Source organism: Tamandua tetradactyla, chromosome X (genome assembly GCF_023851605.1).
Source record: "Tamandua tetradactyla isolate mTamTet1 chromosome X, mTamTet1.pri, whole genome shotgun sequence".
Lineage (NCBI taxonomy): Eukaryota > Metazoa > Chordata > Mammalia > Pilosa > Myrmecophagidae > Tamandua > Tamandua tetradactyla.
Window position 1 is genome coordinate 154,253,336 of NC_135353.1, and position 12,254 is coordinate 154,265,589.

Consider the following 12,254-nt stretch of genomic DNA (forward strand, 5'->3'; position numbering starts at 1 on the left):
CACCCAAAATTAAGACTACATTTTCCAGCATAGGTGTGGTTCTATGACTAAGTTTTAGCCAATAAGAAATAAACAGAGGCTGTATGGCAGCCTCCAGAAAACTTCTTTAAAAGATGAAATGAACTACCCCCTCTTCTCCTTTTTTTCCACTCTGGAATGTATCCATGATGGTTGGAACTCTAGCCACCATTTTGGACCATGAGGACAAGGGATGGTGGCATGATGAGCTGTAAAGAACTGAGTCCCCAATGACTTTGTGAAGCCATAATACCAACCTTGTATTGCCTACTTCCAGATTTTACTTACATAAAAGAAAAAATTAGCTTTTCATGCTTTTATACCTCTGTTATTTTGGATTTTATATCACACATAGCTGAATCTAATCATTCTAATAATATCTTTTAACATCTTGCTTCAGGTCAGAACTGAATTTTGCAGTAATTCCATCTTCCCATTTTTAAAGATAATGACATTTACCTGTCCCTAGGGTTCCAAGACACCCACTGCTGTTCATAATTCCGCAAAGATTTTTATTGACTGTCCAGTAATCTCTCTTACATTTTTCATCTTAGGCTGGACTTTAAAATAATTCAGATTAATTGTTAGCTACCCTGAGGCAATCTTTTCACCCATCCTAGTTTACTGTTGCCTCTTATCATGTTCATTCCTCCATGACAATTATTACATAGGCAATATGGTGCATTACCACCAGTCACAAATTTTTTGTCACTTTCCCCAGGTGGAGTTATTTCCCTTCTCCTTGAATGTGGAATGGCTCTGTGGCTGCTTAATTAATAGAATGCAGCAAAAATAACATTGAGCCAATTCGTGGCCCAGCCTTTAGGCACATTGGCAGCTTCCACTTCTGTTTCCATTTTTTTTAAACACTCACATTTAAGACCCTCCCCTTTGGAAGCCCAAGCCACACTGAGAGGCCACATGTAGGTGCTCTAGTCCATGGCTCTGAGCTCCCAGCCAACAGCCAGCATCTGTTGCCAGCTGTGTGAGTGGGCCATTGTGCATGTCCAGCTCAGTCAAACCCCTAAGATGATTATAGGCCAGTCAATATTGCATGGAGCAGAAGAATTGCCCAGCTGAGCCCAGTCAACCCAGAAAATCATGCAAGATAATGAAATGGTTATTATGTTAAGCTACTAAGTTTTGGAATGGTTTGTTACACAAGAATAGATCATCAGATTGGGTGTTTTTTTCTGTGTGGTTTTATAAATGATTTTGTGCTGTTTTATAAATGATATGGTAGTTAGCTATTCAAGTGAAGTTTTAAAAAAAATGACAAAATTCCTAGAAACACAAGTGGTTTAACCAAAAAACAAATAAACAAAAAAAGCTTTTTTAAGGAAGTGATATTTCACTATTTCATGCATTCATTCAGCTCACATTTATTGTCTCTGCCAGGCATCTGTCAAGTGCTAGACTACAAGACACATTTCCTGAACTTAAGGGGCTCACAGAGTAGGGGAATTGGAACTAAGCAGGCACAACTTGAATCATTTTACATGTTGCTGGACTATTCTTCCTAAAAGTCATGCGAAAGTGAAAACTTCCCACCCCGCATTTGAGAAAAGAACACTCATTTCTGTCTGTGTATTTTTCGGGAACAATTCTTGCAGGTCATTTCAGATAGAATCCACTGGAATTGGGCCCTGAAATTCTGTGCCTACAGAGGGTTCAAAGGAGGTTGAAAACTGACTTACAAGAAACTCTATTGCCTCTGACCCAGAGCAGTAGTACTAGCTTCTGAGAGCATGAGCAGGGCATCCTTCTTAACATTTCTGATGAGTTTAGCTTTCATCGAATGATGATGGTTTATATAAGGGCACAGACCTTCCACACTCTCCTACCTCAGAAGAGACAGTCGGAACTGTCTCAGCAATGACTTTAAGCTCCAACTAGAGAGGTTCAATGAATCTTTGCAGTTCTAGAGAAACAGGAAGTTAGGATGGGAGAGGAGAACTGGAGAACCTTCCACCGACAGTTATGCAAAGAAATCCTGCCAGAACAATACAGCTGGGCAACATCTTGCCTTTTCTTTTTCCTATGGAAACTCTGCTCAAAACACACACATGCCAATCACAAACACAAATCCGACAAAACACACACACTAAGCAGAATTTGCAGGTTTTGCTAGCCAGAGTTAAGTTTTGCAATCAATTATAAACTCCAGTGGGACAAGCTTCTTCCGTGCCATATTGGAGTAACTCCGGGCAACTGAAACAAATGGCCAAAATACTCCTCACAAGGCAAACAAGTCTTCCTGTTGCCAAGCCAAGCAGAGCCCACAGGAAGTGAGGTTTGAGAGAGGGGAATTTTTGGAGCTGCTTCTTCAAGAGAAAAATGCAACAGTTTCTCTTATTGCTCAACTACACATATTATTTGAGACCCTTCCATGTCAGTACAGTCTTCACCGCTGTGAAAGAAAAAGCTCTTCCCTCTGTCTTCCTCTTTGGCTCTTAAATAGAAAGTTCCCCTAACATTTCTACATCTTTCGCCTTTCCTTCAGCCTTCTCCACTCCCTTTCCCATGAGACTCTTAACGAATCCTGGTGAAAGTCTGACACCCACGAATCTTCCATCAGGTGGTCTTAATGTGGTTGAACAGAAATCGCCCCTCCTCTTGTACTTGACTTTCTTGAGAGCGCCTGTCTCGCGGAAGGAAATCCTGAGCCTGCTGTAGCTTTCCTGTTAGACGCACACCAGGGTGGAGCTTCCTTGCCCCGTGGAAGAGAAGTGCAGTTTTCTACTTGCTCTCCCTTTACTTGGGCAGGTAAGTGTAATTAAAGGTGGAAATAGGGGGAAGCTTGATTTGGGTCTTAGTTCTAATGAGAGGCCTTCTCTAGTGCTTCTGTCACCATCATGTGAAAAACAGGACATGGCTAAGCCACTAATTTAGAGATATGGGAGACCTGTGGAGCAGATCTGTCTGTAGCTTGGGCTATCCAGTTGAGCACAACCAAATCAGCAGAGCCACCCCAATCAACCCACAGATGTGAAAACTAATGCTTATTATCAGTCATCATTGAGATTTAGTAGTTGTTTGCAGCAATAGCTAATTGATACAGAAACTGGTGATTCCAATTGCCTGGGTTCGATGACAAACTCTTCAGTCTACAAGCTGATAAACTCAGTTACTTGCCCTCTCTCTGTTTTTGTTTGCACATTCATGAAATGGGGATAGCAACATTTCACCTCAGTTTTCAGAGAGTTGTTTTGTGGATTAGGTTTCCTAATACATTCAAAGTACTGAAAACAATACCTGGTACAGGGTAAACCTTCAGAAATGTTTCCCAGCATTATTTTTTCTGACATACATAAAGCTGATGCTCTATTTCTGCACATGATAACAAACTTTAGAATCAACTTGCAAACTTCTATCAAAAAATCCTTTAGGGATTTTGATTAGGATGATATTGAGTCTATAGGTGAAGTAAGAGAGAGATGGCATCTTAATATTGAGTCTTCCAAATACGGTATGTCTCTACATTTATTTTTGGTCTTCTTTAATTTTGCTTAGCAATGTTTTATAGTTTTCAGCATAAATATCTTGCACATGTTTTATTAGATTCATGTCAAAATATTTCATGTTTTGATGCTATTGTAAATGGTTTTATTTCAATTTCTAATTATTCATTGCTTGTATATTGTATTTTGACCTTATATCCTGAAACTTTGTTAAACTCACTTATTAGTTTTAGTAGTTTTTTGGTAGATTCTTTTGTGTTGTCTACATAGACAATATTTACTTCTTTCTTTCCAATCTGCATGCCTTTTTTTTTTCTTACCTTCTGGTACTAGATAGGACCTCCAGCATAATGTTGAATAGAAGTGACCTGAGAAGACCTTCTTACATTGTTCTTGATCTGAGGGGGAAAACATTCAGTCTTTTACCATTAAGTTTAGCTGTACATTTTTCAGAGTTGACCTTTTTCAGGTTGAGGAAATTCCTTTCTATTCCTACTTTGCCAAGAGTTTTTGTCATAAATGAGTGTTGAATTTTGTCAAAAAATGTTTTGCATCTATTGAAATGATAGGGTCTTTTTTCTTTTTTAACCTGCTAATATGGTAAATTACATTGATTGGTTTTCAAATGTTAAACCAGACTTGCATTCTTATGATAAACTGAACTTGGTCATAGTATAATATCATTTTCATATATGGCTGAATTTGCTTTGCTAATATTTTATTAAGGATTTTTGCATCTATGTTTGTAAGGGATATTGGTCTGCAAATTTCTTGTTGTTTCTTCATATGGTTTTGGTATCAGGGTAATGCTGGCCACATAAAATGAATTGATAAATTTGTGCTCTTCTATCTGCTGAAGAGTTTGTGTAGAAATGGCACTGTTGTGGTACTATTATTTCATTAAATGTTTGATAGAATTTACCATTAAAGTTTGTGGAGGTGGGTACAAGGTTTTTAACTATTAAAGCAATTTATTTAATACCTATAAGGTTACCTTAATTATCTATTTCTTCTTGAGTGACCTTTGGTAGTTTGTGTCTTTGAAAAAAAAAGTCATCTAATTTATCAAATGTATTGGCATAAAGCTGTTCACAATATCTTACTATACTTTTAATGTCTGTGCAATTTTTACTGATGTACCCTCTTTAACTCCTGATATTGGTCATTTGCATCTTCTCTTTTATTCTTCATCAGCCTGGCTAGAGGTTTATAAATTTCATTTATGTTTTCAAAGAACCACCTTTCAGTTTCATTGATTCATTCTCTCTCTCTCTCTCTCTCTCTCTCTCTCTCTCTCTCTCTCTCCTTAAAAATTCTCTTTCACTGATTTCTGTTCTTATTTTATTCCTTCCTGCCTTCTGCTTGCTTTGGGTTTAATTGGCTCTTCTTTTTCTAGTTTCTCATGGTGGAAGCTTAGATCATTGATCTGAGAACTTTTTATGTCTAATGTGAATATTCAATGCTACAAGTTTTCCTCTAAGCATTGCATTAATTGCATCCCATATTTTTAAAATATATATAATGTTTTCATTTTCATTCAATTTCTAAGTATTTTCTAATTTTCCTTGTGGTTTTTTCTTTGACTCCTGATACTATAGTTTAATTCCCACCTGGATCGGGCACCTATTTCTCAGTTGGCTCAGAATGCATATGTCAAAGGGGTATGTTTAATTAGTATCCTCAACTCAAGTACTTCCCAGAATCTTACCATCAAGCTTTGAGGTCAGATATCAAGGAACAGCACCTCAGTGCTACAGATCATCAGATCCCATAGATCTCATACATCAGAATCACCTAAGTCGATTTTTAAAAATACAGATTCCTGAATTCTACCCTCAGGGATTCTAATTCCGTATATTTGAAGTGGAGATACAAGAATCTGCATTTGAAAAAAGAAAACACCACCAAGAATAACTCCCTTGGTGGCTATGATGTTCAACTCTATCTGATAATACATGTTCAAGTGTCGAGAGAATGCTTTCAGCAGGGCCAGTACAAGGATGAAGCAAGAGAAGCTCCTAGGGTACAAAACTTAAGGAGGCACTCACTGTCAGTATATTTGCACTCACCCGAGTATGAGTGCCACCTTATATTTGAGCCCTATGCACTTCCATGTGACCAAAGCTGAACTTATGTCTTCTCCCTCTAAACCTGATCTTCCTTTTGCATTCCCAAAGTAAATGAAATCACCATCTACCCAAACCAAAAACCTAAGAATCATTCTACTCTCTGTCATCTGCTTCATCTTCAATTTCCAACCAGCCACCAAATCCTATCACTTCTGTCTTCTAAATATCTCCAGACCTATCTAGTTCTTTCTGTCCCCACAGCGTCTGTCTTAGTTCAAGCCTTTGTCATCTCTTCCCTAGATACAACCACCTCCTAACTGGTCTTCCAATTTCCAGTATGAATAGTTTGGGGACAGTTGGTATAAGGGAGAACTAAAATAACTAAAATTACATGATTTGGGAGATATTGACCACTGAATTGGTTGAATTATATTGTTGGACCTTAAAATAGTTCTATTCAGAAACTGTTTTTAAAGGTAAAATTCTTTTTTAATAATCAAAATGGCATATTCCTGTGTACCTTAAAGCAAAACATTTTAAATTCTTTATATTTATTATGTGACCATTAAACTCAAGCAGAGTAATTATTCTTGGTAGTCACATCTTTTATAAATAAGTAATCACATAGTTTAACTGGTTTCTAAGTCATCTCTATCTCTGATACCATGTCACTCTTTTTTTTTTTTTCTTTTCAATGTGGTCTGATTATTTTTGCATATGGTACGGGTTATGGGCCCAACTTCATTCTTCTGCATGATATACAGTTGTCCCAGCATCATTTGTTGAAAAGGCTATTCTTTCACCATCAAATGGTCTTGGCATCTGTTATGGTTAGGTACACATGTCAACTTGGCCAGGTGATGGTACCCAGTTGTCTGGTTAAGCAAGCACTAGCCTAACCATTACTGCAAGGACATTTCATGACTGGTTAGTAAACTAGAAGGCTGGTTTATTAAACCATCAGCACGTTGATTGCATTCATGGTTGATTACAACTGCAGTCAGCCAAGGGGAGTGTCTCCTGCCAGTGGTGATATTTAATCTAATCAGTTGAAGGCTTTAAAGGAGATGTCAGAGAAAGAATTTTCTCTGTGCTTCAGCCAGCCAGCCTCTCCTGGGGGATTCATTGAAGACTCTCATCGGGGTTGTCAGCTCACAGCCTGCCCTGTGGAATTTGGAATCACATCCCGACACTTATATGAGACACTTTTATAAAATCTCGTATTTACAGATGTCTCCTGTTGGTTCTGTTTCCCTAGAAAACCCTGACTAATACAACACCCTTGTCACAATCAATTGATGATATATGGGTAAGCCATCAGATTTTAAATGAGAAAAAATTTTTTAGCAGCTAAGATACAAATTCTGATATGTGGAGGATAATTCTCAATTTATATATTTAATGAAACATATGAATATTTCAGCCCCAATATATTTTCTCAGTGTTTTTTGCCTCCATTCAGAATGCTTTCTTCAACAAATTTTTATTACATTACAAAACTCATCAAATAAATTCTCTCTATTTATGATTCTTTTTAATGCTTCATCCAACTCAGATGCTGCGAAATTGTGGGGTTTCCAAACTTCATTCCATTTTGGTAAAAACTATAAATTTATCCAATTAAAAATAAGAGCTTCATCAAAAGCCTCTTCAAAGTAAGGATATTCCAATGTTCAATTATAGAATTTCAAAATTAAATCCTATAAATGATTTGAACTCTCATGATTTAATTTGTTCAGTTCCTCTCTTATTTTAAAGAGAGAAATCTCAATGCATTTCTAGTTGCAAGCTTCATTTTCTAATCATTTTATTTTGGTAAAATCTTTAAAAGTGAACATATTTGGAGCCCCATTCTTTGAATACTTCCATTAAAGATTTCCAAATGGTTTTGCGAAAATAATGAAACCAAAACTTAGAGGAGTCACAGAATTATTCAATGCCACTGTAGGACACTTAGTTGACTTACAAAGAAGTTCTTTAAAGCCTTAGACATTTCTAAAATCCACTTGCTGACATGCAGAAAAATGAGAAAGCACATATTGTCATGTTAATTATTTTAAATTCAACATCAGCTTTGTGCTGGTTTGGATCTGTTATGTACCCCCAGAAAAGATTATATTCCATTAATTCATTCTTGTGGGTGCAGACCTATTGTGGGTGGGACATTTTCGTCAGGCTATTTCAATTGCTATGTGGCCCAGCCCATTCAAAGTGGGTCTTGTGCTGGTTTACAACCATTATGTGCCCCAGAAAAGCCAGGCCCTTCTAATCCAATCATGTGGGGGGCGGGCCTATTATGGGTGGGACCTTTTGATTAAATTGTTTCCACGGAGATGTGACCCCGCCCATTCAAGGTGGGTCAGAATCCTTTTACTGGAGTTCTCTATGAAGAAAATAAAAGGCAGAAAACCTTGAGAGAGCTCAGAACCAATACAGACATCAGAGAGATGAAACCAAGACACAGATGTTTGGAGATGCTAAGTTAAGAGGCGAGACCCAGAGTCTGCCCTGGAGAAACAAAATAAGGAACCACAGTCTCTTAGAGTGAAAGCCACTGGAAACAGGAGCTGAGAGAGTTGTTTGAAACCAGAAGCCAGGAGAGGACAGCAGCGATAACCATGTACCTTCCCATGTGACAGAGAAACCCTGGACGCCATCAGCCTTTCTTCAGAGTCAAGGTATCTTTCTCTAGATGCCTTAATTCAGACATTTTCATGGCTTTAGGACTTTAAATTTGTAACTTAACAAATCCCCTTTGAAAAAGTGAATCCATTTCTGGTATATCGCATTCTAGTAGTTTCAGCAAACTGAAACAGGTCTTAATCCTTTATTGGAGTCCTTTGTGGAGAGGATAAAAGACAGAAAAAGCCCAGTTAGCTTAGAGAGAGAAGTGTCCCAGGAGAAACAAGCAAGGACCCTCAGGAGCTGAGAGAGAAAGCCACTGAAACCAGAAACCAGAAGGGAAGAACCAGCAGACATCACCATGTGCCTTCCCATGTGACAGAGGAACTCTGGATGCCAGCAGCCTTTCCTCAGAGAAGGTCTCTCCTTCTCAATGCCTTAATTTGGACATTTTCATGGCCTTAGGACTGTAAATTTGTAAATTAATAAATCCCCATTGAAAATGTCATACCATTTTGGTATATTGCACTCCAGCAGCTTTAGCAAACCAAAACAAGCTATGTCTTTATTTTGTATTCAGTGACTTTAACATTGTATACATAGAAATATTTATAAATTTTGATGGCTACATTTTCTATTTTGATTGATAGACTATTGCCACTTGTTTTTACACAATTAATTATAAATTATGCATGTACCTTGATTAATTGAAAGTATATTTCTGCTCAATAGATCTCTCAATTTTAGTAAGAACATTTTTTTGCACCATGATATTGTGCTGCACCAAAATTTGTATTTTAACCATGGCCCTCAGATCAAACAATTTTATCTTTAAATGTTGAATTTTTTAAATTAATTTACTATGACATTCACAATAATGTCAGACATTTCACCTTTAACAGAATGAATCTCCAAAAGCTTTATTTAATTCCATGAACCGGATGAAAATATCAAACTATAATTGGAATGAACTGATCTGCTATTTGAAGCATCTGATGACACTGATGTAAAACTAAGATACTTTAACTCTTTGTGAACTTCTTCATCTTCTAATGGAGTCAACACATGGACAGCTATTGCTTCACTTGTTATATGTGCACAAAAAATATTGGAATGAAGTCCAGTTGTTTCATCCTAGTTGAAAACATATGCTGCACAAAGTGATATGTAAATACTCTTAGATGTGGGCAAGAAGGACCCCTGCCCTGGACCCTGAACTTTAGGGGGCCCTGTGTAACACAAACACACACCAAAAGAGTACATAAAAAAACTCCTGGTCAGCTCTGTCCCTCTAGATCCAAAGCTCAAGTCTGGTAACTGTCCACACTCATGACTAATCCTTTCAAAGTTCAGAATCCTCTTCTTCACAACTCTTTCCCAGTGTCCTAAAAACAAAAAAGCAACTGCATCCAAGATGCATAAAGCTTTGTGAGTTGTGCTGTTGCCCAAATCAGAGACAGGAACTGCTTTAGAGTGCAGGAAGAGCTGAGTAGTGGAGGCACTTATATAAGAGAAAAGACAAATTAATTAACCTGTCAAATGCTTCCCTGCAGATAGCAGCAAGAATGCAATAGATTTATGTATAACAAAAGCATCATTTCCCATTAGTGCTGAGTATCTACTGCCTTGCTTTTCTTTGGTTCCATTTCTTGGTTCCAAAGGTACCCATGAAGTAGTATAGATTTATAATATTTTCCAATATTAAGCAATTCATATTACTCTTAAATTCATGTGTATGTGTACACATATATGTACATATACATATTTTTTTCCATATATTTATAGATATGTGTAAATAAATCTAGCTGTAAGATGGGCAAAGTATGCTGCAGATTCTTTAAATTGGCAACCAGGCAGGCATTGCATCTCAGAACTGTGAATAGTTCTTTTGTTCTAAAATTCCTCAATACAATTGGATTAACTTTTCAAAATTTAAAATGATATTTTCACCTTGATTTAAGTAAATTTGATTTAAAAATCTGATATTCATTTATTGCAACTTATGGTTTGCCTTTTCATTTTAATTGAAATTTTTAATATTTTAAAAGAAACGTGAAGATTCTATTTTTTGAAACATGTAAAAAGTAATTTTAATTTTGTTGTTTTGCATTCGCTTTAATTTACATGTTTGGGTAAGAATATATTCAAATTTTATACATTGTCAATAGAAATATGTTTTATTCTTTAATCCTTTTGCTCTTTACTGTCCATAGAACACAAATTATGTGGAAATCTTGACTACAACGGTATAATCAGCGACTCTGCTGAAATGAAGGAAAGACCTCTAAACTTTACAGGAAAAAAACATACAATTTTATGAAGCACATATCCCTTACTTTTATTACTCATGTAAACTTTGCCAGCCCATCAAGGGAAGACTTGACATGTTCAGCATCTTTGAGTTCAGTCATCTTTGAGGTTTTGCCAACTTCCAGTCAAATGGAAACCATAGCTTTACATGAAAATGTTTTATTTTGTCATAATGAAAATATTTTTGGTCAAGGTAGGAGAATGGACCATATCTTATCTAACCGTTTTCTGGCTTGATTTATAACTTGCAAATATTTAGACCTAATGGAATGCGGACCTTTGTTCTTCCTATTGCCCCAGGCCCACAAATGTCAGGAGCCGACCGAGGACCCGTCCACAGCTGCATGTGTTAAATCATCATCTCCAGGCGTGGCCTTCTCCCAGCGACAGCCACGGCTTCTTTCCCAGCTCCCTATGAAGAACTCTCTCAGAGCACTGTGTATTTTCTTTTCTAGTTCTTTTTTTCTTATATTGTGTTGGCATACAAATATATATTACATAAAATTTGCCATTTTAACCATTTTTAAGCATACAATTCAGTGGCATTAAGTACATTCGTAGTATGCTGCTACCACACCACCATGCATTACCAAAACTTTTTCATCACCCAAAATGGAAAGTCTGTACCAATTCAAGCAATAACTCCCCATCCTGTTCTCCCCCCAGCCCCTGATAGCCCCCCATCCACTCTCCATGTCTATGGATTTGCCTCTTCTAGATATTTCATATGAGTGAAATACATTTGCCCTTTTTTGCCTGGCTTCTTTCACTCAACATAATGTTTTCAAGTCTTATCCACATTGTAGCATATATCAGAACTTCATTCATGACTACCATTTTTTGAAATATTTTTATTGAGATATCTTCACATACCACACAGTACATCCAAAGTATATAATCAGTGACTCAAAATATCATCACATAGTTGTGTATTCATCAACATGATCATTTTTAGAGCATTTGCATCACTCCAGAAAAAGAAATAAAAAGAAAACCCATGCATCCCTTACCCCTTACCACTAGTATTGCAATCTACCCAATATTTTTTACCCCTTATCCCCGTGTTCTGGTTTGCAAGCTACTGGAATGTGATATACTAGAAACAGAATGGCTTTTAAAAAGGGGAATTTATTAAGTTGCAAGTTTACCATTCTAAGGCCATGAAAAATGTCTAAATTAAGGCAAGGTTATGAAAATGTCCAAATCAAGGCACCAAAAAGAGGTTACCTTCACTCAAGAAAGGCTGATGAAGTTTGGGGTTTCTCTCTTGGCTAGAAAGGCACATGGTGAAGTCTGTTAGCTTTCTCTCCAAGCTTCTTGTTTCATGAAGTTCCCCCGGGGGCGTTTTCCTTCTTCATCTCCAAAGGTCTTTGGCTGCCTGGGCTCGGTGGTTTTTTTCCAAAACAGTTCCCTCTTAAAGGGCTCCAGTAAGCAACGCCACCTTGAATGGGTGCAGACACATCTCTATGGAAACCATCAAATCAAAAGTTCCCACCCACAATTGGGTGGGTCACAACTCCATGAAAGCAATCATAAAGCTCCCACCCAGCAATATTGAATGAGGATTAAAGAACTTGGCTTTTCTTGGTTATACAGCAGATTCAAACCAGCACTCCCCGCCATTATTTATTTATTTTTGTCTTATTTTTTTACTCATATGGTCATACCCTGGATAAAGGGAGCATTAGACGAAAGGTTTTCACAATCACACAGTCACACTGTAAAAGCTCTATCTTTGTACAATCATTTTCAAGAATTAAGGCTACTGGAACAC

General features: G+C 37.1%; 1 long non-coding RNA gene across 1 annotated transcript in view; it reads left to right on the forward strand.

Annotated features, from left to right (window-relative positions):
- The first annotated feature begins 2,476 nt into the window (after positions 1-2,476).
- Positions 2,477-12,254, forward strand: part of LOC143670675 (uncharacterized) — a 59,771-nt gene continuing 49,993 nt past the window's right edge. The window contains exon 1 of the long non-coding RNA XR_013169429.1: positions 2,477-2,784. This is a non-coding gene — a long non-coding RNA (uncharacterized LOC143670675). The remainder of the gene's footprint in view (positions 2,785-12,254) is intronic.